Here is a 7,644-nt window from a genome sequence, read left to right on the forward strand (position 1 = left end):
GGGCGGCTCTGAACGGTGTCAGCCCGTGACTGTGGGTGACACGGCGCGTGAGGCAGCTTGGCTCAGGCGAACGTGTGGCCGGGACGCTGGGTGGTGACGCGGAGCTGAGCGGGTGACAGAGGGGCTCTGTGTGTCTGAGGCGGAGGGTGTGTGTGTGTGATTGTGTGAGAGACCCTGGGTCACTGGGGTCACCATGTGTGTCAGTGACCAGAGCAGGGCCAGGACCACTGGTCAGTATGAGGGTAAATAGAAGGGAAGAACCCAAGTGACAGAATGAGCCATAGCACTCGTGTGGGGCCAAGTAGTGTCAGTGTGTCTGTGCTTCATGACAATGAGTAAGAGGCAGAAAGGGGGTGACCTCAGACACCTTCCAGCAGATGGGAGGACAAGGAAGTTGGGGGCCCAGGGGACAAGGTTCTCTCCAGGACTATCCCCAAGAAGGCACCCCTCAAGGTTTCAGTTTAGGGAGGGGCATCTGAGCTGAGGGGCCTTGCAGTAGTCTCAGCCTCCACCCCACATACACTCTCACACTGAAGTTCCTTAGTAACCTGTATTGTTAGTGGGCCTAGGCTCAGTCTTGCTGTCAAACCTCAGTCTCCCCATCTGCACACTGAGGTGTCTGACTGTAAATGAACTGTGATTCATCACTTTGAGATTCACTATTGTTTTTGGGTCAGCTGCCTCTGTTCTCCCTTCCCTCTTCAGGTAGAAAGACTGCCGTGGAGGTTGGTGGCAGGCTTCTGTTGGGAGCACTGTGATCTAGGGTCTGTACCTAGGTGCTAGTGAAAGGTTTGGAAGCCAAACCCTCCCTGAAACTGGTCAAAGATCCCAAAGGCTGCCTGGTCCTTGATCCCAAACTGAATCCATGGACATGGGTACTGAAATCCTGGTTTATAGATGATCTCTAACCAGACTTCATTTTTTTGGTGCCTTTGTTTCTTTGGTGATAGTAGGGTATTGACTTGTTCCCTAGGAGTGATCTCTGGTCTGGTCAGGAAGGCCAAATTCTTGCTGGAGACCTGGAACAGGGCCCCTTCCCCTCTGAGGCCCTTACTCTGACATGAGAGTCTATGGGGTTCATGCAGGATTGGTGGAAATTGAACTCCTTAGCCCTAGAGGTGGCAGTGGCAGGGGGTGTGGCACATGCTGTATGTAAGATCTGGGAGTTCTATTTTCTGCAGTCGTTTTCTGAAAATGTTGATTGCTTCTGGGGGATGGAGTGGGCACAGTGCCAGGCTCTGTTCCAAACACTATATGATGTGCTGTTTTGTTGAATCCTCGCAGTGATTCTGTAATGTGACTGAAAGAAACAGGCTCAGAGAAGCAAAAGCAGTTTGCCCAAGGTCACTGGAGAGTCAGGACAATGCCAGGACTAGAACTCAGGTCTTCTGACCCTCTGAGATACCTGGAGAGGATCATCACCTTCTTGATAATTGCTTATGGTTTACCCGGGCTGGCAGGCATGGCCTTGCCAGGTTGTACCATTTTGAGTTCCAAGTGTGATGTGTGTGCACACATGTGTGGAACATGTCAGGTGGGTAGGTTACATGATCTTCCTGTTCTTGCTCTTTGTCCTGCTGGTTATCACCCCCAGCCGGAGGTTACCAGAAAGGCTTGTGTCCTGCCTTCTAGAGTCTGCCCTGGCCTCGGGAGTGTCCACCTGGCTTTGAAGAGTGGAGGTAGCAGTATAGCCCAGCGTGGCAGGGATAATTGACTTTTACCATATCTGAAAGGCCCCCACCTGTCTCTGCCATTTCTCTAAGGATTTTTGGTGGAGAGCAGATACATTGACCTTGAATGGCTGCTCCACCCTCTTTGGGCCTCTATCTCCCCATTTTTCCCAGTACCCCTTCTAGCTCTGACCACTGCCACTGATTTGCTTAAAGCTGAGCCTGATGATCAGGTTGTCCCTTGTTCCTCTATGACTGGAGCTGTGTTTCTTGGGGCTGATGAAAATAGCTGTCTTGGTCTCCAGGGGCTGATCCCAAGTTATTTCCATCTCCAGCAAAGAAGTGGAAATAGCTCAAGGCCTGGGAGGGGGAGAGAGAAGAAGGGTTAAAGATTAGCCTTCTCTCCTCACCCCAGCCTTGTGGAGGCCCTGAAACTCCACCCTATGTCTGCCCACGCCCATTCTTTCAGGGAATTTGGGCCTGGGACCTGGTGATAATTGCTGGAGGGAGGTATCTATATCTGGCCAAGGATGGGAGACATTGAGGGGCAGGCGGATCCCTCCTACTCATAGGGTTAGGAGTCACCCAGCAGGTCATTCTAACTGCTCCCCACTTTACAAAGAGAGAGACTGAATTCTGAGACTTGCAGGGACTTACCCAAGACTCCCTGACCCCTGCTCTTTTGGCTCTTCTCCTGTAGACAGGGGAGCCACCTTCTACCCTGGCGCTCACTCATTCCCTGGTTGGCTGGGTATGGGCCAGCATGGGAAGGAGGACCAGGACATATCTTCACTAAACTAGGCTGCTCTTACATTCTGGTTCAGTTCTGCTCTCTGTGCCTAGACTCTTTTTGTTTTCGTTTTTCAGTTCTGGGGTTTGAACTCAGGACCTCACACATGCTAGATAAGTGCTGCACCACTGACCTACATCCCTAGCCTTTTTTTTTTTTGTACCAGGGCTTGAACTCGGGACCTTGCGCTCAAGGTCATCCCTGTGGATATGGGCAAGTTTGGTGTTTGCCCTTGCCTTCCTCAGACAAGGCCTTCATTCTGGGCCAGCAGAGGAAGCTGTCCCTATTGGTGTCCTGCTTGCTGTGTGCTAGACCCTGGACTCAGCACTTCCCTCAGCAGCACTGATAGGGGCCTCTCCTTTCCAGGTTGTGATGGGGGAGCCAAGACTCGGTAGAAGGGAGCAGCCTTAGTTTGCATCACACAGCTGCTCTGCTAGAGTTTAACTTACTAGCGCCCCTCCCCACCAGTCTTCAGGAGCTGAGGGTTGGGTGCTTGTCTGACAATTCTGGCATCAAGTTTCAGAGGACTAGTTTAGACTTCTGAAGCAGGAGGACTTATTGATGGGTATAGCTCAGCAACTGGCCTGGCTGGGGAGAGTATGTAAGGGAGCCAGGCTTTTTACCAAGGGAGTGGGAGGAGGGACCAGAGAGGGAGGATTTTGCCTGAGACCACCCAGCAGGGCTGGCCCAGCCCTGTCACCCACTCAGGGTTGGTGGGTGCTGGGCACATCTAGCATCTGCAGTAAGCTGAGTTCCTGTGTGACTAGGCCAGTGATGGTGAACCTTTTAGAGCTTTCAATAACAAGTAGCTGGCTGTGGTATGCCTGCCATAGGTCACCACTATGGGCCTAGGCCTAGGCTTGGTGCCACTGGATAGGGCTAGGTAGCAGAGAGGACAGGAGCTAGTGCTGTGTCCCTACTCTGCCCAGCCCTGACATTAATGCCCCTGAGGCTGCCACATCTCAGCTTCATGTTCCAGAATGTCTCCAGTACGCCAGGCACAGGCATGGAAACCAAAGCCCCGAGAGGGGAGGGCACTTGTAAGACTCCAGTGTCACTGGGATCCAAACCTGGATCTGTCAGCCTGGAAGGCCAGAGTTCTTTCCTGGGCCACCCTGGGAAAGATGAGAGCTCTATAAATAACCTGCCCATGTGGCTGTGAGAGTGTGCCCTGGCTGGTTGGCACAGAGGGGCCCTCTCCAGCCAGTTAGAGGCAGCGTCTGAATGTGGTGGAGAGAGGAGAGCTGGGCTTCCAGAAAGAGGGCCTTGCACTCTGCTCCCTTGGAAAGGAACAGGGAGAGCAAAAGAGCCTGCAGGGTGCCCAGCCTCCTGCATGCACACAAGCACTGCTTGCCTCCCAGGGAGCCTTGCCCTGCTGGCAGGGGTCAAAGGGGGCTGAAAACTGATAGCCCCTCCTTGACCCCAGCTTCCTGCAGGGGGTTTGATTATAGGAAGTTGCCATTCCCCTATGATCTCTGAGCCCTCCATCACACAGTGGTGTCTGTCACTCATGACAAATAGGCACAATTGCCTCAATCTACAGAGGGGAAATTGAGGCTTGGGTAGGTAGGACCGAATCCTGACTACTTAATTATCCCTGTTCAGTACCTCCACCTTCCTGACTATGGCCTCAGCTGGTGTGGAGGCAGGGCACCCAAGGTCCTCCCAGGGAGGCCAACCTGAAGCGCTCTTGCCACACTCAAGCTTCTGGGTGGTCTTGGCTGGACACTACTTGTTGGTTTTTTGTTTGTTTGTTTTCTTGATATTTTATTAGTATATGTTTACAGTACATACATTTTGCAGTCATATTGGGGAATCAGTACATGTACATAAGACAGCTTGTATCTTTTATAATCCCCTTCTGCCCCCTTCCCACTGCTTGATTCTTAATCTGGGTTCTCCACTTAGCCCCTCAGCATCCCATGAGGCAGGGACTGGCACCTCTGTTTGCAGAGAAGGACCTCAAAATTAAGAGAGGGTAAGTGACCTGCCCAAGGTCACAGAAGCCACAGCTTGAGCCCAGGTGACTCTCCAGAGCCTGGCCTGGCCTCACCCTCTCCCAACACCCACATCATACATACACTCACCCCAGGCCTCAGCACAGATCTGTTGGATAGGTCCTCAGGGGAACCTCTTTCCTAGCACCCCAAGCCTGGGAGCATTGGAGAATACAGCTGTGGGACTATAGTCTCCCCTCAGTCTCTCCTGAACCCTGAATCTGCCCAAATCAGCCACATCAGGGTGATGGGGCTAGGTCCTGTGCTGAGCAGACTCTGGGCTGCCTGGCACATTAGAGATGCAGTACTAGATATATGGCCAGGGCGGCTTCTTGGAGGGGGAGGTAGCAGTAGCATGAGCATGGGGTGTTGTAGTAGGGTATCCCCACCCCATTTCTAGCCCCTTGCTGTGCTGTCCTGGGGCAAGGACAGACAGCCCAGGGCTGCCCTACAGTGCCGAGAGGTTGTGGGTAGACTAGAAGCCAGCCTTGTGTGAGCAGCACAATGCCAGGCCTGGGGCTGGGGTTTGCAAGAGTGGCCTGCTGCCTGCCCTTCTCCAAGGTAGGTAAGCCTCCTTCTTTGGGACCAGATTGTTGTTACAGGTTATTACTTAGGCACCATGAGCCTCAGTTTCCTCACATGTGAAACATAGAACCCTGTGTTTGAGGGTTCAGTTGGGACCCAGGCTGGGAATGGGGTATTCAGGCGGTGCTTAGTGAAAGGATTAGGAAGCCCCAGCTCTGTCCCAGAGATGACTCTGCTGTCAAAACCTACCCTTTAGCCCCAGATTCGGCCTGGGGCGGAGGGAGGAGAGCGCATCTATATCCTACCCAGACTGGGAGGAGCTGGGTGGGCCAGGTCTGGCCACCTCAGCCCTTTCTTAGCCTCAAGGAGCCAATTTAGCCCCCTCAGCCCCTCCTGCTTACCTCCCTTGCTTGAGCCACTGGAACACAGGCCCAGAGGCATCTGGGAGGTCTGAGGGGCAGAACTAATTCAGCTCCTGGCATGGTGGCAGCAGGATTAGGGATCCAGCATTGGAGAGGTACTTACCTGAGGGTGGTGACCTGGGAGATCATGGTTCCCCAAGGATGAGGGAGGGCTGGGAATGGGGGTGCTGTTCTCATCAAGTGGCTTGTGTCAGCCTCTGCACCTCTATGGGTTCCCAGCCCCAGGAGCAGCCCTAGGAAGCTGGGGCTTCACCCTAGGACCTCTCCCTCCTAATGGGAATTCCCAGACTTTCCCAGTCTTCCTGCTTCTGATAGTTCCCAGTGTCCTTTCCTGCCAGAGCTGGCACAGATTGGCACAGTATGCAAATGAGTGTGGCTACAGGCAAATTCCAGAGGCCCTGAGACTACCATGTGGGGACAGAATGTAGACCAGCGCCCACCTGGTCTCTGCAGTAGGCCTTCAGTTGGACAACCTGTTGTGCTCTACAATTGTCCTAGCCTCTGCCATCAGGTGGGCAAACACCGTGAGAACATTACGTGCCAGGCCCTGGGCAAGTGTCAGGGTGGGGGAGGCAGAAGTGAGGCATTCTGGCTCCATCCTTGTTGCAGTACTTACTGCCTGTGCGAGCCCCACGAGATCCCCAGCATCACTTTACCCAGGTATGAAAGAGGAATGTTCATCTTGCTAGGTGGAGGGCCATGCCTGGGGAGGAGTCAGTGTCCCCCTTTTAGGGAAGGACGGGGAGCAGGCAGTGCCTAGCTACCCCCACAGCCACCCCATATGGGTACTGCCCTACTTCAGCCCCAGTTGCCAGGGAACCACTGGGTCTCTTGCTAACCTGGATTTCTCTATTGATGGGCATCCTTTGTCTTCCTGCCTGGTGCAGCCATTGATGAGGAAGGCTGGTGTCCAGCTGTGTTTCCAGGCAACCCTCCCTCTGGACACTGGAGGGAGGTCCGCGGGGCCTCAGAGCTGAGGGCTGGGCAATAGTACCTGCCTTCACAGTGCCCTCTTTCCCCTTAATTGGCAGGCAGTCCTGTGTACCAGCTGAGATGTAAATCCTTCCTTGCCTCTCCCTACTCTGCTTTAACCCTTCAAGCTCCTGTAGCTCCCGGGGAAAATACAAGCTTTCCAGCTTGCAGCTGAGGCTTGGCATGACCTGGGCACTGCCTACCAATCTCCCTAGACTCCTCTCCTCTCCTCTCCTGCATCTACCCACCCCTAGAGGCTTAGTATGGTTGATCTGACATTTCTTATATACCCAGCTCTGCGCCAGACATTGTACATCAATACAAAAGAGAATATTGAGCCAGGTGTGGTGGTGCACACCTGCGATTCCAGCACCCTGAAAGGTTGAGGCAAGAGGATCACAAGCTTGAGCCCAGCTTGGGCAACTTAGCGAGACCTTGCCTTGTTTCAAGAAGTTTTTTGAAAAGTTTTTTTAAAGGTCTGTAGCTCAATGCAGAGGCTCTGGATCCAGTCCCCAGCACTGCCATATAAAAAAAGAATCTCACTTGAAGAATATGAATACTTACTGAGGGCCTCCTGTGCCAATCCTCTTTTGAGAATTTAATCTGAATTCTCATTTCACCTTCACCATGGCCCTCTGCAGGGTGCTGTATAGCCACAGCCAGCGAAGAGCAAAGCAGGGAGGCTTATGCTCCATGTTGTGTCCCCAAGTTAGCCTAGAGCTTCAGATCCAGATTCAAACCCAGCCCTTTCTAAACCCAGCTTCTGGGCTCCTTCAGCAGCCTGCTCTCTGGTCCTTCCTACCCTGGCATTGCTGGCTTGTCTCCTAAAACACTTTTTCTGCTTCCTGTCCCCAAGGTACTCGTGGCAGGGAAGAGGCTGGATAAAACAGGGTGTTTAATGCTGATGGGGAGGTGGTGGTTGCAGGAGGCTTCCTAGAGGAAGTAACTTTGAGCTGAGTTCCACAGGAAGAGTAGGTGGTGGCCCAGTGAGGGGAGGGTTTTTTGAGTAGAGGAAACAGCAGGTGGCATGCTCATAAGGAAGCTGAAGTGGCTGGTGTGTGTGTACTCCTACTTGCAGAGGGCTGGCAGAGAGCATCAGGACGCCATTCTGAGGGTGCTGGAGTTTGCCCAGGGCCCAGTCTGGGTGTTAAGACACCTAGGCTGCAGGGCAGGGGGAGAAAGCCAGGAAGAGAGTGAGTGGACAGGAGGGATGGGTAGGGCCCTTGGAGATCATGGTGAGTATAGTGGAGGGGAGGGGGTGTGGCGGG

General features: G+C 53.4%; 1 protein-coding gene across 1 annotated transcript in view; it reads left to right on the forward strand.

Moving 5' to 3' along the window:
* The window catches only part of Relt (RELT TNF receptor), an 18,949-nt gene that overhangs the window by 537 nt on the left and 10,768 nt on the right, over positions 1-7,644 (forward strand). The window lies entirely within an intron of this gene.

Source organism: Fukomys damarensis, unplaced genomic scaffold, assembly GCF_012274545.1.
Source record: "Fukomys damarensis isolate Sample0158 unplaced genomic scaffold, DMR_v1.0_HiC HiC_scaffold_16, whole genome shotgun sequence".
Classification (NCBI taxonomy): domain Eukaryota; kingdom Metazoa; phylum Chordata; class Mammalia; order Rodentia; family Bathyergidae; genus Fukomys; species Fukomys damarensis.